This window comes from Ictidomys tridecemlineatus, chromosome 5 (assembly GCF_052094955.1).
Source record: "Ictidomys tridecemlineatus isolate mIctTri1 chromosome 5, mIctTri1.hap1, whole genome shotgun sequence".
In the NCBI taxonomy this organism is placed as follows: Eukaryota; Metazoa; Chordata; class Mammalia; order Rodentia; family Sciuridae; genus Ictidomys; species Ictidomys tridecemlineatus.
The window spans coordinates 75,086,722-75,112,207 of NC_135481.1; positions in this window are offsets into that span (position 1 = coordinate 75,086,722).

Below are 25,486 nucleotides of genomic sequence, written 5' to 3' on the forward strand. Positions count from 1 at the left end.
CCTTCACAGGCAGTCTCCGCAGATTCCTCAGACCTGGGCCCGGTTAGCCCCGGGAACCCAAGTCCCGGGAACCCAAGTCCCGCTGCTCAGTGCCCGGCGCACGCCTTGCCAGGCACGAGCCTTCAAGAGTATTCTCCACAGGATCCCTAGTCCCGATCCTGAGCAAGAAATCTGTCTGCTAGACGAAGGCAAATACCAGCCTGAATTCACCTGTTCCGTAGCTGAATGAGCTGAGATCAGCAGAACAATGGGATGATTACATCATCTCTCCAAGATGGAGGCCGCCGTCCTCCGTGGTCAGACCGGTGACTGGAACCGCCGCTTCTCTCCTCTGTCTCAAGCCGGAACTCCGCACCAAGCGCTGCCGATGTATCACTGGCAGGGGCCCCCCGAATCCGTATCGCTGTTCTCCCGCTCCGGCTCCCTGCCGATCCCCAGCGCGCGCCGCAGACAACCCGCCGCGGAGCAATCAGGCTATGCGACCCTCCGTGCGGAGAAATGGAGCTCCCACTGCCGAACCTCGCACGATGGAAACCTGTCTATTAGATTCTGTAGCGCCTCAATTTCACTGGAAATTCCCAACAAGATATCCTTCAGCCGTTTCATATCTTCTTTCACTGGCTCAGTGATGCGGCGCACTGGGGTGATGCACTCCCTTCGCCGCCATCTTTCATCCCGGTCTGGAGTAATTTTTATTTTGTCATTGATTTCCAGTTTCAATTATGATCTGATAAAATGCATGGTAGTTTCTCTACTTTTTTTTTTTTTGTATTTTCTAGGAGTTGCTTCGTGGCATATTATATGGTCTATTTTAGACAAGGATCAATGTGCTGCTGAGAAGAAAGTGTATTTGCTTGATGTAGGTTGAAATATTCTATATATGCAGTTAAGTTATTGATTGTATTATTGAGTTCTATAGCAGTGGGATATAAAATCAACACCCATAAATCAAAGGCATTTCTGTATATCAGTGACAAATCCTCTGAGAGGGAAATGAGGAAAACTACCCCATTTACAATAACCTCAAAAAAAATACTTGAGAATCAACTTAATGAAAGAAGAGAAAGATTTATTCACTGAAATCTACAGAACCCTATAGAAAGAAATCAAAGGAGACCTTACAAGATGGAAAGATATACCTTGCTCTTGGATAGGCAGAATTTATATTATCAAAATGACCATACTACCAAAAGCACTGTACAGATTTAATGCCATTCCAATCAAAATCCCAATGGCATTCTTCATAGAAATAGAAAAAGCAATCATGAAATTTATCTGGAAAAATAAGAAACTCAGAATAGCTAAAGCAATCCTTAGCAGGGAGAGTGAAGCAGGTGGCATCACTATATCACATCTTAAGCTACAATACAGAGCAATAGTAACAAAAACAGCTTGATATTGGCACCAAAACAGACTGGCAGACCAATGGTACAGAATAGAGGACACAGAGACTAACCCACAAAATTACAATTTTCTTATATTAGACAGAGGTGCCAAAAAATGCATTAAAGAAAAGATAGCATTTTCCACAAATGGTTCTGGGAAAACTGAAAATCCACATACAACAAAATAAAATTAAACCCATATCTCTTACCATGCACAAAATGCAACTCAAAGTGGACCAAGGACATAGGCATTAAATCAGAGACTCTCCATTTAATAGAAGAAAAAGTAGGCCCTAATCTTCATCATGTGGGATTAGGCCCCAACTTCCTTAAAAATAAGACTTCTACAGCATAAAAATTATAACCAAGAATCAATAAATGGAATAGAATCAAACTAAAAAGTTTCTTCTCAGCAAAAGAAACAATCTGTGAGGTGAACAGAGAGCCTACATCCTGGGAGCAAATTTTTAGCCCTCACACATCAGATAGAGCACTAATCTCTAGGGTATATAAAGAACTCAAAAAGCTAAGCACCAAAATATTAATACTACTACTACTACTAATAATAATACTAATAATACTAATAATAACAACAACCCAATCAACAAATGGGCCAAGGACCTGAAAAGACATTTCTCAGTAGAGGTTATAAAATCAATCAACAAATGCATGAGAAAAATGTTCATCATCTCTAGCAATTAGAGAAATGCAAATCACAACTACTCAAGGATATCATCTCACTCCAGTCAGATTGGCAGCTATTATGAATACAAACAATAATAAATGTTGGCGAGGATGTGGGCAAAAAGGTCCACTCATAAATTGCTGGTGGTACTGCAAATTGGTACAGCCAATATGGAAAGCAGTTTGGAGATTGCTTGGAAAATGTGGGATGGAACCACCATTTGACCTAGTTATCCCTCTCCTCAGTCTATACTCAAAGGACTTAAAAACAGCATACTATAGGAACACAACCACATCAATGTTTATAGCAACACAATTCACAATAGCTAAACTGTGGAAACACCTTGATGTGCTTCAATAGGTGAGTGGATTTTAAAAAGTGGCATATATACACAATGGAATATTACTCAGTAATAAAAGAGAATAAAATTATGGTATTTGCAGGTAAATGGATGGTGTTGGAGAAGATAATGCTTAATGGAGTTAGCAACCTCCCAAAAAACAAATGCAGAATGTTTTTCTGATGTAAGAAGGCTGATTCATAGTGGTGTAGAGAGGGGGAGCATGGGAGGAATAAAGGAACTCTAGTTAGGGCAGAGTGGTAGGAGGGGAAGGGAAGGGACGGGGGTTAGCAAGGATGGTGAAATATGATGGACATCATTATCTAGAGTACATGTATGAAGACATGAATTTGTGTGAACATACTTTATGTACAACCAGAGATATGAAAAATTGTGCTCTATATGGCAATAAGAATTATAATGTATTCTACTGTCATTTGTTTTTAAGAAATCAATTAAAAAATTAGAAAATAAATAAATATCTTTTTTTATTAGTTACACATGAGATTACAATGATCTTGACATATCATACATTTGAATCAAATGGGGTATGAATTCTCATTTTTCCAAGTGTACAGGTTGCAGAATCACATTGGTTATACGGCTACTTATATACATACAGCAGTACTAGTGTCTATTGTTGCTGAGAGCCACGGCCAAGTCTGTATGGCCCCTGGCATTTTGCCAACAGTATGGGTTGACAGGCGAGGCATTACTATCAGCCTTGGCTGCTACTTTTGAGTTCTCGCGCGCTACTTTGGAGTTCTTGTGGGGATTCCCGGGGATTCGCCTAGAATTCCCATTGGTTGGGGAAGTGCAGGAGGAGGGATTTCCGGGAGAGATATTTCCGGCTGCAGGTTCCTGGATGAGCCGCATGGCGTTCGGGAGAATTCCCCGCAAGCGTGTGTGAAGTGTTTTCTTGCAGTTCAAAAATAAAGTTTGTTCCTGCTTCAGTGGCTCGTGATTTGTGCCCAGCCAGACTGCGGCATATTGTATTCTACTGCTCTTCCTATCCCCCCTCCCCTTTGCTCCCCTCCCATCACCTCTCTATGGATGAGGGTCTCCTTCCATCTTCCATGCAATTCCCCTTCTCTTCCATTCCCTCCCACCTCTCTTCCCTATTTAGTGGTAATCTTCTCTCATGCTCTTCCTCCCTACTCTATTTTGAGTCACCCCCCTTATATCAGAGAAGACATCTCAGCATTTTCTTTTTAGGTATTCACTAACTTCACTTAGCATAATCTGCTCTAATGCCATCCATTTCCCTGCAAATGCCATGATCTTGTTATTTTTTAGTGCTGTGTAATATTCTATTGTGTATAAATGCCACATTTTTTAATCCATTCATCTATTGAAGGGCATCTAGGTTGGTTCCACAGTCTAGCTATTGTGAATTGTGTTGCTATAAACATTGATGTGGCTGTGTCCCTATAGTATGCTCTTTTTAGGTCTTTTGGGTATAGTCCAAGAAGGGGAAGAGCTGGGTCAAATAGTGGTTCCATTCCCAGTTTTCCAAGGAATCTCCATACTGCTTCCCAAGTTGACTGCATCAATTTGCAGTCCCACCAGCAATATATGAGTGTACTTTCCCTCCCCACCCCCACATACTCACCAGCACTTGTTATTGTTTGATTTCAAAATGGCTACCATTCTTACTAGAGTGAGATGGTATCTTAGAGTAGTTTTAATTTGCATTTCTCTGATTGCTAAAGATGGTGAGCATTTTTTCATGCATTTGTTGGTTAATTGTATATCCTCCTCTGAGAAGTGTCTGTTCAGCTCCATGGCCCATTTGTTGATTGGGTTATTTATTTTTTTGTTGCTTGGCTTTTTGAGTTCTTTGTATACTTTGGAGATTAGAGCTCTATCTGAAGTGTGAGGGGTAAAAATTTGTTCCCAGGATGTAGGCTCCCTATTTACCTCACTTATTATTTCTCTTGCTGAGAAAAAAAACTTTTTAGTTTGAATACGTCCCATTTGTTGATTCTTGATTTTAACTCTTGTGCTATAGGTGTCCTATTAAGGAATTTGGAGCCCTACTCCATGAGATGGAGATTAGGGCCAACTTTTTCTTCTATTAGACCCAGAGTCTCTGGTTTGATTCCTAGCTCCTTGATCCATTTTGAGTTAACTTTTGTGCATGGTGAGAGAAAGGGATTCAATTTCATTTTGTTGCAAATGAATTTCCAGTTCTCCCAGCACCATTTGTTGAAGATTCTATCCTTTCTCCATTGCATGCTTTTAGCACCTTTGTCTAATATAAGGTAGTTGTAATTTTGTGGATTGGTCTCTGTGTCCTCTATTCTGTACCATTGGTCTACCTGCCTGTTTTGGTACCAGTACCATGCTGTTTTTGTTACAATTGTTCTATAGTATAGTTTAAAATCTGGTATCATTGTACCACCTGTTTCACTCTTCCTGCTTAGAATTGCTTTAGCTATTCTGGGTCTCTTATTTTTCCAGATGAATTTCATGATTGCTTTTTCTATTTATGCAAGGAATGCCATTGGGATTTTGATTAGTATTGCATTGAACCTATAAAGTACTTTTGGTAATATTAACATTTTAATGATATTAATTCTGCTTATCCATGAGCAAGATATATTTTTCCATCTTCTAAGATCTTCTTCTATTTCTCTCTTTAGGGTTCTGTAGTTTTTGTTGTATAGATTTTTCACCTCTTTTGTTAGGTTGATTCCCAAGTGTTTTATTTTATTTTTTTGAGTATATTGTGAATGGGGTAGTTGTCCTAATTTCCATTTCAGAAGATTTGTCACTGATATACAGGTATGCCTTTGTTTTATGCGTGTTAATTTTATATCCTGCCACTTTGCTGAATCCATTTACTAGTTCTAGAAGTTTATTGATAGAACATTTTGGGTCTTCTAGGTATAGGATCATGTCATCTGCAAATAGTGCTAACTTAAGTTCTTCTTTTCCTATTTTTATGCCTTTAATTTCTTTCATCTATCTAATTGCTCTGGCCAGTGTTTTGAGAACTAAGTTGCATAGAAGTGGTGATAGAGGGCATCCCTGTCTTGTTCCAGATTTTAGAGGGAATGCCTTCAATTTTTCTCCTTTTAGAATGATTCTAGCCTGAGGTTTAGCATAAATAGCTTTTACAATGTTGAGGTAAGTTCCTGATATCCCTAGTTTTTCTACTGTTTTGAACATAAAGGGATGCTGTACTTTGTCGAATGCTTTTTCTGTTTTTATCAAGATGATAATATGGTTCTTAATAAATATCTTCTTTAATTTAATGAAGAGCTTCTTGACATTGGAGAACAGCTCTTTATATTTCTATTTAAACACATCTAAATAAAAATAGAGCAAATGTTAAAGTCATATATTGCTCGTTTAGTTAATCATATCATAGGTACTACTTACTCCTTCCAAAATTTTTAAAAAAACAAATTTAGAAAGAGATATATTAAGGTGTTACAGTATTTTGGTATATTTTAAAATCACTTTAAAGGCTATCTTTTGGGACTGGGTTAATTCTCTTGGACTCTTGGAACTGGATTACTTACTGTGAGATGAGGATGTTATAAAGCAAGGCCCCACTTTGTGTTTACCTTCTTCCATGTGTGCCTGTTGGCCCCTTCACTTCTCAATCATGCCACAGCACAGGGCCCTTGACAGGTGCAACCATCCAATCTCAGACTTCCAGACTCCAGAACCATGAGCTATATAACTTTTTTCTTTTATAAAACACCTGGCCTGAGGTATTCAGTCATAACAACATAAAACATTCTAATACATCTAAGTTAATGATAAACTACAAATAAGGGAAAGAAGGCAAGCATCCCTATCTGTCGTGATTTAAGTCCAGCTTGCCTCTAGTTAGCACCCAAGATGCAGGACATATTTTACTGACTTTCTTTGGAAGTCACATGTTTTTCATGCAGCTTAAGACTTCTGGCCTTCACCTTAATTTAGTTTGAAGGAAATGCTGCCATTTTCATTAGCAAAATTGTCTCATCCCTTCCACTTTGTTACAAGTACATGAAGAAACATCAATTTAAAAGAGTTAAATAAGCACATTTTAAAGGCAGAAGACAAGAATAAAAAAGAAAAACAAAAGCCACCTTTCAAATCATTAACACTGTGTTACAAAATGTCTTATTGAGACTTGGATAATACTAAATGTCTAGCAAAATAATCCAGCATTTATTATGTAAAGTTACATTGAATCGATTTCATCATAATTAAAAAATAGGATAAGCTTAAAGACCTTGTGTCAAAACTGTAGATGCTTCTCAATTTCTTTTTAGAATTATTGAACATATTTCAAAGGATCGTATATATTTAATAAACTAATAATTACCTGAGAAGATATGAACTGTAACTTACAATTTCTGAAAATATTTTAGCTCTTTACTTTTTCTTAAATTGTGATATGCATTGTAAATTATTTTATGATATTTTAGAAGCTTATGTTACCCTTTAAGGATGCCATTTTGAAAGATGATTCAATTTCAAATTTATGTTAATAGAAGTCCAATATATAAGGAACTCTTCTTATTGTCTCATTACTATTTTCTTGCGTGGGCTCTCAATCATCCAGCAAGGAGGTCCACAGAACAGGGTAGAGGAGAGCATGGCTGTGGAGTTGCTAATCAAGACCTCCAGAGACCAAGTAGGATCCAGGTCTAATTTAATTGTATAGTTACCATGTATATATACTCAGGCAGTAGCTAGGCAGATTACAGGCAGCCACCTATACAATTGCTGGCCAACTGTCCCTGCAGTGACCAATGGAGGAGTGGGCCATGGAGCAAGCACAGGGACTGCAACACGCAGCCTCACACCCAGGGCTGTGCCACTCACATGCCTACCACAGGGGAGTGGTTTGCCACTCAGATGCCCTTAATGTATGCCATGTATGCAGTACTCCATGCGCTTGTTCCCACATTTTTCTATCAATGCATCTATCATGCAAGACGAGGCATGCATATTTAAAATAAATTTGATGAATTTCATAAGTATGGTGGAAAAGGTTGATTGAATAGAGGCAAAGTCTAGAGAATTCCTCTTTTCTGATGGTGATTTTTAGAACAGTTTGTCTCTTTCAATTTAATGTTAATTACATCATCATACTACTTTCTTCCTGTAACATGTTTTATTTTTATGTTTAAACATGATTTTTAGCAAGTTACAGCACAGAGAGATATGTAAGAAAAATTATATTTATCTCACTCTTCTATATCTGCTCTATTAAGGCAATGAATATAAGTTGAGTATGCACTTATCTATACCTATACCCTATTTATATATAGTATATGCATATTATCTACCTAGAGTTCTTATTTAATTTTTAATGAAGCACAACACAGACAAAAGCATTCAAACAAACATATATCTCATTGGATTATCACAAACAATAACCAAATGACCGTCACTCCATCAAGAAATAATATATTCAGCCATTAAAAATGAATGAATCCTGTCACCTATAACAACATAGAACTGGAGGTCATTATGTTAAGTGAAATAAGTCAGTCCCAGAAAGACAAGTTCTATTTGAGCTCTTTCATATGTGGAATCTAAAATAGTTGATCTCATCTCACCAAAGTTGGGAGAAGAATGGCATTTACCAGAGGCTGGGGAGAGCAGTGAAGAAGGAGGGGTGAGGAGATGTGGATCAATGCACACGGACAATCAGATAAGAGCCAGTAGTTCTGGGGCGCTGGTGCACAGCAGGGTAACTGGAGGTAACAATCATGTACTATATACTTAAGGAAGCTAGGAGATAGGAATTTGAATGTTTCACCATTAAAAAAGTGTTTAGTGTTTGAGGAAACAGATATGCATATCCTGTTCTAAGCACTACACAATGTATACATGTTCAAATCACCACATAGTTACCCCATACACATGTACAATATTCATGATTTCATGTATCAGCTAAAAAATTTAGCTTAAAGAAAACTTAACATCTAAGTGGCAGCCCTTAAATGTGTTCCTGAACTGCTTTTGAACAAATTTTGATTTAAAACAAAACACACACACAAAAAAAAAAAAAGGAAAAGAAATAGAATAGTAACTGTCTCAGAAACCACCCTCTGCCCCTATAATCACTATCTCTGGTCACCTTCCAAAGTGGTTGATTTCTCATTTCTATGGCTGTATTTTAGCTTTCTATGATATTTTAGAAGCTTATCATGAAATACTTTAAAATAAGTAGTTTTGTGTCTACTGCTAAACATTTGTGTTATGCAGGTTTTCACATAGTAGTATTATTTAATCTGTTTTAACTGTTGTTTGGTGTTCCACTCTGGGATGCACCACAATTTATTTATCACCATAATATTATTGTGTGTCTGGAATGTTTCTAGTTTTGCACCCTTTATGGGTTGAACTGTGTCTCTCCTAATTCATATATTGATAGTCTAACCCCAGTACCTCAGTATCTTGACCTTATTTGGAGAAAGGACCTTTACAAAGGTGATCAAGTTAAAATGGGTCATTGAAGTAGATGCTAAGGATGCTAATCCAGTATCACCATCTTTATAAAAAAAAGTAGAAATTTGGAAGCAGACATAGAAGGATGAAAGCAGTAAAGGCTGATGTTTCTATAAGCAAAAGAACATTAAAGATTTCCAGGAAACCACCAGGAAATAGTTAAGATGCTGTGGGACAGATTCTCTCTCACATCTCTGAGAATGAAGTAATACTCAAACTCCTTCATCTTGGATATTCAGCTTCCAGAACTGTGATACCATAAATTTCTGTTTAAGTCATCCAGCTTCTAATACTTGTTATGGAAGCCCTAGCAAATTAATACTGGACTATTAAGTATAATGGAGAGTAATCTATAATAGGAATTCCCATTTCTCTATACTTTTTTTTTGTACCCCAGTTGAACCCAGGAGCACTTAACCACTGAGCCACATCCCCATCCCTTTTTATTTTTATTTATTTATTTTCATATAGGGTTTCTCTAAGTTGCTGTGGGCCTCACTCAGTTGCTGAGGCTGGCTTTGGACTTGTGATCCTTCTGCCTCAACCTCCCAAGCCACTGGGATTACAGGTGTGCACCGCCATGTGTGGCTCTTCATACTGTCAATATGACAAGGTACTGTTGAAATCTTTAATTTTGCCATTTTAATAGGTATTTATGGCATATGATGATTTTAAGAAACTGTCCCATTGTTACAAATGTACTTTTCCAGATTTTTATTGGACATTTTAATACATCCCTTCATTAAGTATCTTTTCATATGAATTACCTATTTTTAATTTTTAAAAAAATTTTTTAGATGTTAATGGACCTTTATTTTATTCATTTATTTATATGTGGTGCTGAGAATTGAACCCAGTGCTTCGCACATGCCAAGCAAGCACTCTACCACTGAACCACAGCCCAAGCCCCTATTACCTACTTTTTAAAGTGTTTTATTCCTTTGTGGGAGTCCTTTAAATTTTCAAGAAATTACCCAATTGTTGTATAACTTCTCCTCTGTTCTTACATTTTATTCTCTTAAAACACAAAACTGTAAGACTCTCAGAAGATAATGCAGGAGAAAATCTTGACAACGTGAGGTTCAGTGTTGACTTTTTTCAATACAATATCAAAGACCTGACCCAAGAAAAAATAACAGATAACCTAGATTCATTTACATACTGTATACAGTTTATTCAATGCTACAATGATAGAATCAAATAATGTGACAGAGATTTACCAACCTTGCCTACCACAAAGATTAAAATATTTACTATCTAGTCCTTTTCAGAAAACAACTTGAAAATCCCTCCATTAAAACAATTAACTTCTTCTTAGAGTTAGTATTTATTTAAAAAGAAAGAAAGGAAGAAAAAACACAGAAGGAAAGAAAGGAAGAAAGAAAGAAATTTACTTTAATTCCAAGCTTTTGCTCAATATGTTACATCAGAATTTATTTATTTTTGCTCCTTCAGGTATGTTCATTTAGGAGGAAAGGAAGGAAGAAAGAAAGAAAGAGAGAGAGTGAAAGACATATAACTAAATAAAATGACAAATTTGCAAAACATATTTCCTGTTTAATGGCTTGTTTGCTGTGTGGAATCACTATATATATATATATATATATATATATATATATATAAATTTATGTAATATAACTATTACAAAAAATAGTTTAAAATAAAATGTTTTAAGAATAATTGTTTTTTAAAAAAGAATTTATTTTAACAAACACCTTTAGTTTTAATGTAATCTAATTAATGAATTTTATCTAATTTATGAGTTTTATGAGATCATCTTCTTGATTTTAAAATAGAACACTCTAAGTTACCCAGATGTAAAAATCACTAAGAGATTCTCCTCTACTAACTTTAAAAATATTTATTTATTTTCTGCATTGATCCCTTTACTTTTTTTTAAATTTGATATATAATAGTGGTCAGATTTTATCAGTTTGCATATGTATATTTAACTGCCACACATGGTATAATATAAAGTTGAGCTGTAGTGATATTTGTTTCAAATACAATTTCCATGTATATGTGGCTATATTTCAGGATTAATTAGTTCTAATTTTCTGGGTGTATTCTTGTATTATAAAAAGCTTCCTTGATGACTGCAGCTTATAAGGTCTTCACAATAACTTTTAGTATCTAATGTAAGTCTCAAAAATATTTCTGCCTTCTTCAAACATGCCAATGCAAAAATTTTAAAAACATCTTGGCAATTTAGATGCGTATACACACAGACCCTCTAGAGATTTTTGTTTACTACTAAAATGAAGTCACCGGTAACCTTGGTGAAAATCAACAGCTTTGCAATATTGAGTCTTCTAATTCATGAGCAAGGATCTGACCATATTTATTTAGGCTTTTAGAATACTTCTTTTAAAAATGGTTCAGAGTTTCTGACTATTACATATTTTGTTTGACTTATTAGTAGATATTTTGTGGTACCTGTATTTATTAAAATTTATCTATGCATACAAAAACAAAAAAAATTAAAGCAAATTCAGAAAACATACCATAAAAACACTTATTTGCCCTTAACAATTTAGTTGTACATTCAAAATTTTACATAAAAATTATGTCATTTATTAATTTTAAAATTATTCTCTGAAAATTTTAATATTTATTTTGTTTTCCTTGCCTTATTGCATTGATTGGAATCTGCAGTTTGATGAATAGTAAGTGGTGGATATACTTTTCTCTGGATATCTCCCTAAAGCAAAATATTTGCTATTGACAATTTTCAGACATCCTTAATCAGATGAAGCACCTTTCTCTGATTCCTATATAGTCAATAGCTTTAATTATGATTAGAAGTGAAATTTATTAATTTTTTTCTGCATCTCTTAACAGACATTTGAAATATTTAATCTTCATCTTAATTGTATTACTTCACTTTGATTTAGTTTTTAATTTTCAAGCAAACTTTTTTCTGGAAAAATCCTATTAGGGGCTGAAATTGTGGCTCAGCAGTAGAGCACTTGTCTAGAACGTGCGAGGCCCTGGGTTCTATCTTCAGCATGGCATAAAGATAAGTAAAATAAAGATATTGTGTCCAACTTAAAAAAATCCTATTAGATTGGGATATGTTATTCTTGTGTGTATGTGTATGTGTGTGTGTGTGCGTGTGTATACGTTTTATGCATTGCCAGATTTGGTTTAAAAATATTTTGTTTGGAATTTTTGGATTTATACTCAAGACTCAGAGTGGCCTTTACTCTCTACCCATGTCCCCTTATTTAATGTTTTTTTCAGATTTTTGTTTTGTTTTATTTAGTCAGGGTTGTTATAGTGAGTCCCAAAGATGGATGTGGACAGTGCTTTCTCACAGAAAGAGATTCTGTGTTTGGCATTACTTATTTCCTTACATGTTTGAAATGGGTCACTGAAGACAGTATGTAGACCTGATTTCCTCATGGGAAGGTTTTTAATAATGCATTCAGTTTCAGTAATATATCCATTTTTCCACTTTCTTTGTACGATTTAGATTTTCGGCTCTTCTCTCTGTGTTTATATAGACATGCCCATTTCATCTAAAATTTCAAGTTTGCTGATATGGATTTATGTATATTATCTATTTATGATCAGTTTCATTTCCACAGATATCTCTTTTTATCTCATTATAAATTTTTTCTTGCTTCTTTCTTATCAATTTTCCTCGTTCAAGTAATTACAGGTATTTTTAAAATACATAAATACTTAATTCACTTTTCTCTGTATTATTTTCTTTTATATTATTAAATTCATATTACTTTTATAATATTCTTGTTGAATTTCTTATCTTTTCTTTAACATTTTGAGACAAATATTAACTAAATTTCCGCTTTTTCTATTCTCTGATAATACATGGTTTTAAAGCTTCAGATTCCCTCTAAAACATAGTTTCCATGCATCTCAAGTTTGATACGTTGTATTCTAATAGAGTATATGTAAATTTTTTAAAGTTCCACTGTGATCTCTGCCTTAGAGATCATATCATACTTAAAAGTGTTTCCTTTTTAAAACATAAAAAGATCTTTTGCATTTAATATATAGCTTGACTTCACTCTGTACTCACAAAATGTTTTTACTTTATTCCTTAGAAATCAGTTAAGACTGAAGTTCTAGTCCTTTCATTTTAATGTACAATGTGTGAGTGAAAAAGACTAGGAATTTGAGGGAGACCAATAGAGTGAAGAAGGAGCCTCAAGAGCAAGAGAGGAGGGGAGGGCACTGGAAATCCGGGGTACAATATCCACAAGATCATGCCATGTCCATGCATGGATATACCACAACAGATCTCATTTTTATATATAAATATAGTGTACTAATAAAAGTAATGAATAACAATACTAATAATTAATGCATATAGTAGAGCAAGTGGATTGTGGGGAGAGAGGAGGAGAGGGAAAGAAAATGCACTAAAGAATGAGATTGATCAAATTGTGTTATGTGCACATACAAATAAGGCATAATAAATAAAACTACTGTGTATAACTATAATGAATCTAAAAAACATCATAATGGCTTAAAAATAGGTATTCTATACATTTAGAATACAATCAAGTTTGATGTTTAAGTTGCCTGATTCTGCAGTATCTTGATTTTGACATTATTTTCCCTCTCATACCTTACTATACAATATATGCTAGAATCTTCCACTGTGAGAGCAAATTTACCAATTTTCTCCTAGTAGATAATCAATGTTTGGTATGGACGTTTGCGTGGGCTCTCTTTTGTCCAGCGAGGAGGTACGCGGAACAGCATAGAAGGGAGTGTGGCTGCAGAGTAGTTTATCAAGACCTCTGGAGACCAAGCAGGAAGCAGGTCTGATTTTATTATGCAGTTACTATATTGCAGGAAGCCACCAATGCAATATCTGCTAATAGTCCCTGCTGTGACCAATCGAGGAGTGGGCTGTTGAGCAAGTGCAGGGATTTCATGCAACACACAGCCTCACACCAAGGGCTTGCTGCTCACACATCTAGCATGAGGGAGACACCCTTAACATATGACATGTATGCTGTACTTCGTGCACTTGTCCCCACAGATATTCAGGCTAACATATTACTTGCATAAAATTATGTTTTGTTTTACTTCATTTGTACATCAAATACCTTATAACTTTTATTTTTATCTCTAGTATTTTTGTTACAAAATCTACCTTTTTTTGATGCTATCTTTACAGCTTTCTTTTGATTAGCTTTTGTGGGGTATATATCTATGCTTTTAATTATAATGCCAAACAGGATACAGCTAGGGTTTTTGTTTCTATCTCATCAGATTATTTGTGTCTTTTAGCTGAAAATATAACTGCATTTATGTTTACTATAATCACAACTATTTTGAATGCTGATGAGATTTATACTCCATTTACACTCCTTCTTGTCCTATGTGCTTACGTTTTTTTCTTCCTTTTGCTCTTTATTTTTTAATCATTATAGTTGTATCTATTATTTAGACAGCTATGCATTCATTTGCTACTCTTAAGGTGCTACCCTAGTGATTCTAACATATTGGACTCACATAGTTAATCTTTCTTAACATATCTTTCTTTCTTTCTTTCTTTTTTCTATTTCTTTTTTAAAAATTGGTGCATTATAGTTATACACATTTATGGGATTTGTTGTTATATATTCATACATGAAAACAATCTAAAAATACAATTTGGCCAATTTTCATTCCCCAGCACTTCCCTCCTCCCTCTGTGCCTCCTACCTCTTGATCTCTTTCCTCTACTGGTCTCTCATTGAATTTTAACAAATCTATCCCACCTTTGTTGACCTTTTTCCTCTCTAGCTTCTGCATTTGAGAGAAAATGCAGGACCCTTAACCTTCTGAATTTAACTTGTTTTGTTTAACATGAGGTCTCTAGTTCCATCCTTCTCATTCTTAAATGATAGAAATACATTATAAAATTTATTTAAATATATCCCCCTCCTGACTTATACATCAATGCTGTAAAGTTCACTAATTTATTTACATATATACAAAAATTCTTGCCAGACGCGGTGGTACATGCCTGTAACCCCAGCAGTTCCAGTGGCTGAGGCAGGAGGATCAAAAGTTCAAAGCCAGACTCAGCAACAGCGAGGCACTAAACCGTTCTGTGAGATACTGTCTTTAAATAAAATACAAAATAGGGCTAGGGATGTTGCTCAGTGGTTGAGTGTCCCTAAGCTCAATCTCTGGTGCTCCTCCACCTCCCAAAACTTCTTCATCGATAATGATAATACCTTTATTCAGTCAATATTAATTTATACTTAATAGAATATCTATCATTTTTATTGCTTCTCAGTGCTATCAGCATCTCCAAGCTGCTATGTGGTGTCACATTTCTTCTTAAAACCTATTATAAGCATTTCCTGTAGGATAAATCTTTCAGTAATAAATTTTCCCCTTTTTGTCCATCTTAAATATCTATTTTCCATCATTTTGAAGAATATTTTATTTAATATAGAGTCCAATAATGTAAATTCTCACTGCCAGGGTTATAAAGCTTTCACTTTATAACCCTGGTTAAAAAATTCCACAAATTTTTCAGTTTGGACATCTGCTAATAATCTAACTGCTGTACCTTGAAAGAAGGTAGGTTCCTTTGTATATTTGTCTTCATTATGTTACATTTTCACTCTAATGTGCCTAAGTAGCTATATAATAACTTATATCATGTAAAACTACCATAATATCTCAGTGGTATGCAATGGTAAGTGCGTATTCTCTATGAGAAGTTTATATGTAGTCTGGGTGGTTGAATTTAGTTTGCATTCTCAGGAGCTATCCTCAGGTTATCTGCCTCATGACAATGAGAATATTATACAATGCCCTTTTTTTATCTCTTATACTACATTTTTTACTTAAGGTATTTTTTATATTAATGTAGCCATATCTGCTCTTTTTGAAAAAAGATATTCATTATGTACATAGACTATCTTTTTATATCCTTTCATTTTTAGCTTAGATCTAAAATAAAGCTCTTGCAGATTGAAACTTCATGTTTTCTGACTGGAGACATTAATCCAGTTAAAGAAATTAAGAAAAAAATAATGATAGGAAAAACTTAACTTTTGCCATTCTGCTATTTGTTTCATTTTATTTCACAGATCTATTGTCCTTTTTCTCTATTAGTATATTTCTTTGTGTTTCTTTGATTTTGAGGGTTTGGGGGTAAGGACACATTTTGATTTTCTTCTCATTTCCTTTTGCATAATTCTATAAATATTTTCTTTTTAGTGTGTGATAGACAATTGTATGTATGAACTTGACTGGCCACAGTGCACTAAATATTTGGTTAAATATTAATCTTTTTGCTTAAGGATGATTTGGATGAGATTAATATTTGAATTGGTACACAGAGTAAAGTAGAGTATTCTCCCTAATGTTTGTGAGCATCACCCAGTCAACTGAAGGATTGAATAACACAAAACACAACTTTACCCCAAGTAAAAGTGAGCTACTTGTTTGGCTTTCTTCAAGCAAGGTTTTCCCCCCTTGCTTTTGGATTCAAACTGAAACATTAGCTCTTTCTGAATTTTGAGATTAAAGCTTTCAGACTAGAATTAGACTCTTGGCTGTCTGGGCCTCAAGTGTGAGAACTTCAGATCTTGAGATTGTTCAGTATCTATAATCACTTGACTGTCTCTCTATGTAGTTCCCTCTTTGGAGAAAGTGTTCACTGTTTCCTTTGTTATGCTATTTTAAGAGTGGATCTGGTCATCTTTTTATCTTTAGATAATGTTATAATCTGAGTATAGTTTATTAGTAGTAATATTTGGATATTATGATTACATAAAGTCAGATTATCAAAAGAATTCACATAAGACAATAGGAAAAGAAAACAACACAGGCAAGTGTTGGGGGCTTAAGCAACCTGTAGATGCACTTCTCCTGGGTCCTTTCTCAGCCTCATAGTATAATTCCATATCAGGATTATGAATCATTAATGTGTGTGTGAAGAATCTTCATGTCTGAAGCAAAATTAGGTAAACTTTTCATAAGGGTCTTTTATGACCTACTGGTCACCTAGTCAAACAAGGCTGTGTAACTGGTTAAGTCAATAAAATGGTTAGTTAGGTAATCATTATTAGAGTAATGCAAATGATTGTCCATGAGTGCTACCTTGTCTTAAAATTCGAAAAGCATTTTATAAATCAATAACTAGCTCCAATCCATCCTTACCTTGATCAAGAATCAGATAATCATGGAATAAACATAAAATTCTTTCTTATATAAGATCTAAAAGAAAAAAAAACTTGCTACAATTCACAATAGTTAAACTGTAAAAGGAACCTAGATGCCCTTCAATAGATGAGTTGATAAAGAAAATGTGGTATATATACACAATGGAATATTACTCAGCCATAAAAGAGAATAAAATCATGGTATTTGCAGGTAAATGGATGGAGTTAGAGAATATAATGCTAAGTGAAGTTAGCAAATCCCCCAAAAAACAAATGCTGAATGTTTTCTCTGATTTAAGGAGACTGAGTCATAGTGATGTTGGGAGGGGGAGCATGGGAACTCTAGATAGGACAGAAGGGTGGGAGGAGAAGGGAGGGGGCATGGAGGTAAGAAAGACAGTGGGAATGAGATGGACATCATTATCCTAAGTACATATATGAAGACACGAATGGTGTAAATATATTTTGTATACACCCAGAGACATGAAAAATTGTCCTCTATATGTGTAATATGAATTGTAATGCATTCTGCTCTCATATACAACAAATTAGAATAATTTTTTTAAAAAAAACTTGTTAATTAAGTACTCTATCCCATATCTAGAAAATTTAATTTAGGATAACACAGTGATACATTAAAAATTGAAATCATGTTATATAAACTGGAAAGGGAAACATATCTTACATAAAATATAAGAGGCACAGGTAGGAAATACACATGAGAAATGGAAAAACAGAAATAGTTGCATAATATTCTCATTAGATCTCATGAATATTTTAAGAGCAGAAATTAACAGCTTCCTCACCATCTCTGCCCATCAAACTATTCCTGGTAAAAAAAAAAAATACATTGAACAACAATGGCCAAGAAAACAAGCAGGATTTTCTGTGACTCAGTTACAAAGGGCTCATTTCTTCACTTTTTGGAAATTATGTCTAATTTCTACAAGTAGATATAATTCAGATCACAATATTTAGTTAAGAAAGTTATGCAAAGTGCAGCTGCTGTATATTTGAAATAGCTCAAATCTGTATGATTTGCAAAAAAATATTACAATTAGTATACTTTAGCTTATTGAGTTTTAATTCATTTTAGAAAAGGATACATACATACATGCAAGTAAAAGGAAATTTACAGGAATTTTGATGAGTGATCTATTATTTATCCAATCTGCTTAAACATACTTCTTAGCAGGTGAAATAATTAGGCTTCTTAGCATTTTCTACTTCCTAATAGGTCTGTCATCAAATAAAATATATAACATTTTATAATTCCTCAGTAGTCATCATTAAGAGGTCACAGACTCTATAAGAAGGTACATAGACCTTGATGTCATCTTAAGCAATAATAATAATGCTAAGTAAATTTTGCACAATTATACTTTAATTTAGGAATAAAATAAAAATTGAAATAACATATTAAATTCATATGACTTTTACCAAAGTAAAGAGTTTTGTTTAACTTCTATGTTTCAAATTATTCAAATGAATCACTTACTTCTTTCAGGAAATTAATGGTGATGGATTTTTCTGTGGATTGTGGTACAGAAAATAATTTTCTTGAAGAGTTATGTGATGTCATATTTTCTAATAAAACTTTTTATTCCATTTCACAATACATTGACAGACCTCTAAAGTAATAATGTAAATTAGCAAAATACTCCAAAGAGGACATTCATTAGAAACAGATTTAAATTTATGTATAAAGGAAACCACTAAATGATTTACATTTTGCCGTACATCTTGAAGTATTCATTAGAATCCATTTTCTTACCTTTAATATTTGTTCCACATCATAGATACAATCTTTTTGAAAATTACCATTTTGAGTACTTTTTCATAATCTGTATTTTATTAAATGTTAATGTAATTGCCAAAGGAAATGAACTAAAACAAATTGTTCAGAGAAAAGAAGACACATTTGAGGTTTTGTGGACACATTTCATTAAATTTTAAAGAAAGATGAAAATATGCACATTTCTATGTTATCACAGAATTGAAATTATGGATATGCATATCTTCTATTGCTAAAGGTATTATTATGTGTTGGAACTCCTATTTAGAAATGACAATTATAGAATGATATATATTCATAAAGAACTCATATCTCTTCCACACAGATTGTAAGGGGCAGGGTTGGGGGCAAATAAAGTATATGTATACACACAAACACATATATTACTCCAAGAATTAGGCAACTTCATTAATTACTTATTTTCTACTTAAGACTAGAAGAGCAATTGTCATTTTTTAAAATTTGACACTAATAAATCAGTATTTAAATAGTCAGGAATGATACCCCACTATAGAATATTCTCCTTGTTTTCATGCACTGAAACCAAAACCATAACTAGAATATGCAACATTAATCTCTCTGAAAAGGTAATTCTCATTATAGATTTATCAATTTCATATGTGTAACACATGTATTCTAGGTATTCCAATGTAAATAATATGGATAAAATACTTCCAAGGAGGAAAGGGGTGACATGAACAATTTTAAGCAGATGTATAAAAATTATCTTGTATAGTCTTCTAGCTAAATGTGATGCCTCCAAACAATGTGTTCAATAAAATAAGATAGAACTATGCATTTCAGTAAATAAAAATCCCTAGAACTTTATAATACCTAAAACACTGAATAAAAGGGGCATTTATGTCTAGGCATCTTTGTCTTGTTACAATGACAGAGGAAACCTTTCAAATTTTCACCATTTAAGATCATGTTATCTGTTAGTTTTCCACATACACCCTTCAGCAGATTGTAAAGTTCCCTTTACTCCTGGGTTGATGGGTATTTTTTGTTATGAAAGAGTGTTAGATTTTGTTAAACATTTTTTTTTCTGCATTAAGGTGATCCACTTTCCCTCTTAATTATATTTCACTGAATTGTCTCTGTGCCTGGCACAGTGGCACACGCCTGCAATCCCAGCAGCTCAGGAGGCTGAGGCAAGAGGATTGCAAGTTCAAAGCCAGCCTCAGCAATTTAGTGAGGTCCAAAGCAACTTAGCAAGACCCTGTGTCTAACTACTTTTGGTCACTCTAAGCCAGCTATAATTTTCTCCTTTTTTTCTTTGAAAAAATTTTACTTATTTTTTCTTCTGTATTCTCTAGTAGTTAGTCTGCCTACCCATTCTTTCACAGGTCCTGGTACTCTCCCTCTATGTTTTCCAAGCTTTACTCTAATTTAATTGCCAAAGTATCATACCCAAGCTAACTCTCCTAATTCCTCTGTTCAACTTTTGATGTTCTACATTATTTACTTAATAATAAATTCACTTTATACATGCAGAGTATCATAATTTTGAGGCAACAAATTATATCTGTATCATAATCAATTCAAAATATATTAATTTAGTAAGAACCTGTTTTTACCATGGTGCTGAGATATATCAAAGTTGTATTTTCATTATTACTGCAAACATTTTAAATTTTAAACCCTTGAACTGAACTGACAAATTGATCATATGTCCATTATTTTATCTTCTGGAAAATGAGTTTCTAAAACTTTCAATTGATTCCAGGAAATGAATGAAAAAATCATGTATTTAATGAAATTATCTTAACAAAATCTATTATTTGAATCATGAGATGAAATTTATGAAAAAGTTGCATCATTTATTTGTTTAGGATTACTTTGCTAATAAAACCAATTCAGTTATTGTTTCACTTCTACTTATTATATGTGGACAATTAAATAGCTCATGGAATATAAGTGAAACTATCTCAGTCAGTCATTTGATCCAAATGCACAGCAATGCTTGACAGATGATAGGGAAACATAGGTTTAGAAGATTTATTTAGGCACACTCTCCTTCATTTAGGATTACCCTGGTATCAGTGATATTAGCACAGTAAAAAAATCTTTGAAATATTTCCAAAAAAGCAAAGAGAACACTACTAGGTATTGTCAAAAATTACTTTTATAAGTTATATAGAGATTAATCAAAGATTTTCAGCTACCCAAGGAGCACTGCTCAAGAAAACAAACAAACAAAAAATAATATTCTACATAAGAATAAGGAGCTCTGTCCTAATATGTCCTAATCTATGGACAAACTACCAATCTCTACATAGTCTTGAAAACAAACAGCCCTGCCAATCCTTGAAAGGAACAGAAAAAGGAAGAAATCCCCCAAAGTCCTGGAACAACAACAACAACAAAAACATCGTTATTAGTGTTAACCAGTGTTTCCTTGGAAAACTTCACTTTGCTAGGCTATTTTAACTCTGAGCTCACTGGTGCAAATACCATTTATCCTAGGAGCATATTTCAAAACAATTTAAGGAATTTTTTTAAACTTGTGGGTAAATTTGCAAGAATCAGTGGGTTAACTCAAGGCTTACAGAGAAAAAAACTGAGGAATAAGATATCAAAGGGGGTTTTGAAAAGCTTTAACATTATCCTATGTGGAAGGTCACACTCCTATGGAGTGCTGTAAACTATTAAGGACTATAAATATACTCTAGAAAGACAGAGAACACAGTGAAGTTTCACACATGAGAAACTTGAGATAGCACAAAAAGGAAGCAAAGGCTAAGTAAGGTAGAGTTGAAAGTGTTGAGTGTTAAGGGCATGCTCCAACAAGTTCAAGAGCTCCTTGAAAAAGATGAAGGCACTTATTGATTCCAGGTATTTAAGGACTCTCTATTCAATCATTATATATCACCACTAAGCTAACTAAACAGAGGCAATTTATTTCCTTCCTTCTTCCTTCTTTCCTTCTTTGTTCTTTTTTTTTTTTTTTTTTTTTTTTTTGAGGGGAAGGGTACTGGGGATTGACCTCATGGGCATTTGACCACTGTCCCACCTCACCAGACCTACTTTGTATTTCTTATTTAGATTCAGGGTCTCACTGAGTTGCTTAGAGCCTCATTTTTGCTGAGGTTGGCTTTGAACTCAAGATCCTCCTGTCTTAGCCTCTGGGATTACAGGCATGTACCATCAAGCCCGGCTGTTTATTTATTTATTTATTTATTTGTTTAGTACCAGGAATTGAACCCGGGGGAACTTAACCACCTGGAGCCACATTCCCAGCCTCCCACCTCCCTTTTTAAAATTTTTAAATTTTGACACAGGGTCTTGCTAAGTTGCTTAGGATCTCACTAAATTGCTGAGGCTGGCTTTGAACTTGCAATCCTCTTGCCTCAGCCTCCTGAGCTACTGGGATTGCAGGCGTGTGCCACTGTGCCAGGCACAGAGACAATTCAGTGAAATATAATTAAGAGGGAAAGTGGATCACCTTAATGCAGAAAAAAAAATGCTTAACAAAATCTAACACTCTTTCATAACAAAAACCATGTAAAACCATGAGAGTGGATGAGGACACCTAGGGAGTCAGTGCAGACAGAGAAAAATTAGAAGCTATAAAAGAGAATTTGAAAGGCAAATGAGAAGAGTCCAGTGGTAGAGAAGAAAAATAAAGACCATGAATCTTAGAAGCCAAGTGAAAAAAGCATTTCTAGACAGGAGGGAGTCCATGCATCAATTATTGTGAAGACCTGCAGTACCACAGTAGCAGAGTATTAGAGTGACCATCTGTCTCACAAGTCAGGTATCTAAAATTATTCTTCTATTGAAAGATATGACATGCACTAGTCGTCTGATAAAAGTTTGCTTAAATAAAACTTTGTTGAGAGTAAAAAAAATGATGATTATATTCACTAGTATCATTATAAATGAATGTTAACTATCTTTTAAAATAATTACTAATATGATGAACCAATAGATAGATAGATAAGATAGATAAGGTTTACTACTTGATTGTTTTAATATTTATTTTGGTACCTGTTGAATAATTTGAATCCAAAAATTTGAAATTTACTATGAATAAACCATAGTAAATTTTGAGTTCTTCCAAATTTAGGTCATAAGGAAGGGAAAATAAACTGATGAAGAATATAAAATAATGTCACTGCATTCACCTTTAAGCACTACACAGAGAGGAACTATGCTAACGACTACTAAGAGGGGAAAAAAATCTGTTCTCTAGAGAGGATTGCAAATTATTTCCTTCTGTTCAAGAAAATTACCAGTTATGCAGTTTGACACAGTTCATAAAGATTTGCAGCAGAATGGTTTGCTTTCTCTCTTGATGTTTCTGCAATTTCAATTTGGCATTTGAGAAAATGAGGATGCATTGAAGAGAAGAGAGCTTTCCTTATCTTCAAGTTTTCCTTAACAAAGACAAAGCTCAATTAACGTTTTATGACACAGGAATGGCTTTTTTATTCCATAGTATGTTTAGTGTGTCTACAATGTGAGATAATAATCTACTACATAGTATTTTGTTTGTTTGTTTGTTTGGGTGGGGGCAATTGGGAAAGGAAGTTATTGAAATTTTCACTTTGCTACACTATAAGGAATAAATCTCTAAGAACGATTATTAGCAAGAGAAGAACCACGATGCATTTAGATATATAATCTTTAACCCAGAAAATAAAGTAGGAGAGCCCCCCTGCAAACTGGTGTTAATTATGATAGTGGAAAATCATCATCTAAATTTCAGGTTAGGGCTGAGTTTGTAGTTCTGGGGTAGAGCACTTACCTTGCATGTGTGAGGCACTGGGTTCAATTCTCAGAACCACATATAAATAAATTAATAAATAAAATAAATTTCCATCAGCAATTTAAAAACTATTCTAAAAATTTAAATAAATTTCAGTTTATAAGTAAACTAACTCCTTTCCTTCCCTTCCTTTCCTCCCTCCTTCTTTTCTTCCATTTTTCTTTATTACCAATAAGAGTGTGAATACTAAATGCTTCTTCCCTTTCTTACAAAGATAGCATATTTTATTAACCATATACAATTTTTAACAAACAATGCATTGTGAATCTTTCCACTCAGTACATAGTTTCCTGACATTTACTTTATATTTTTAATTCAAATGCATTATAATAAACACAAAATTACACAAGTGAAAATGTATAAGTGATTAATTAATGATGAATAAGTTATACAACAAGCCTCAGATCAAGAAATAGGAAATTTCAGCATCTAAAAGTCCTTCCCCTCTTCCAGTCAAGAAAATGCCTCACAGTAGACTAAGCAATATTCTGACCTCTGCCACTATCAATCATTCTTTGTTTTCAAGTCTGCACAAAAGAGATTATACATTTTCTGTATTCTTATTTTGCTCAAAAATTTTTGGAGCATTCATTCATTTCATACTTTGGATCATGAACATCTATCACTAGTATTATATTGTATGAATGTATCATAACATATTGGCTCAGTCAAACTAATTTGGCTACACTACAGCGTTTAGCTATTATGAAAATTGTTTTTAAAACTCCTGCTTGCTTGTTAGTGAATATAGACAAACACTTCTGTTGGCTATATAACTAGAGATAACATTGCTAGATTATAGGGTATGTATATGCTTGGCTGTAATAGATATTGCCAACTATTTATACTAATTTATATTTTAATTTACATTGTATGAGAATTACAGTCACACATCTATCTTCATTAATACTTGGTATTATCTGTTTTTTATATATTAACTATTCTTTTGGATGAGTAGTGGTGTAGCACTGTGAGTTAAATTTGTGACAATTAAGATTTTAATTATTTTTATAATCCACTGGTTTATTTCCTTTGTGAAGTGCCTATTTAAATCCTTTGCCCACTCTTCTACAGAGCATTTGTTTATTTCTTATTGACTTGTTGGAGTTTGTTATATATTCTGGATACAAGACTTTGTATTGTTGGACTTTGTTGGATATGTGTATTGTAAATTTTGGCTCTAATACTTAAGAGTTATATTTCTGCTCTTTTAATGTTAACTCTTGATGAAGAGGAATTCTTGATAACAATATGGTCCAATCTAAAAAAAAAAATGGTCTTGTATGGTTCTGCTGCGGTTTGCAAATATTCCACAAATTCTTATGTACCAAAGGTTTGATCCCCAATTGATGGTGGTATTAGAAAGTACTGGAAACTCCAGGAGCTAGTGGAAGGAAGTTGGGTCATTAATAGTTCTCTTGAAGAGTTTACTGTGACTCCAGTCTGTTCCTCTCCTTGTTGCCTCCCAGCCACCCTGAGCAGAACTGTTCTGCTATGTGCTCCCATCTTGATTTTCTGCCCCACAACAGGCACAAAGGCAATGGAACTAACTATGGATCGAAACTCTGAAACTGTGAACCAAAAGAAAAACTTTTGTCCTTTTAAAGTGTTCATCTCAGAAATTTTCTCACAGAAACAGATGCTGACTAATGTATTTTGGCATTTTAAAGTTCTATTTATCAAATCTTTGCCTATCACCAAGATTAAATATATTCTTTCTTTTTCCTAAAAGCTTTATACACATCAATGTTTATAGCAGCTCAGTTCACAATAGCTAAGCTATGCAACCAACCTAAGTGCCCTTCAACAGAAGAATGAACAAAGAAAATATGATATACAATGGAATATTTCTCATTCATATAAAGTAATGACTGAGTTTTGCCAGTAAATGGATT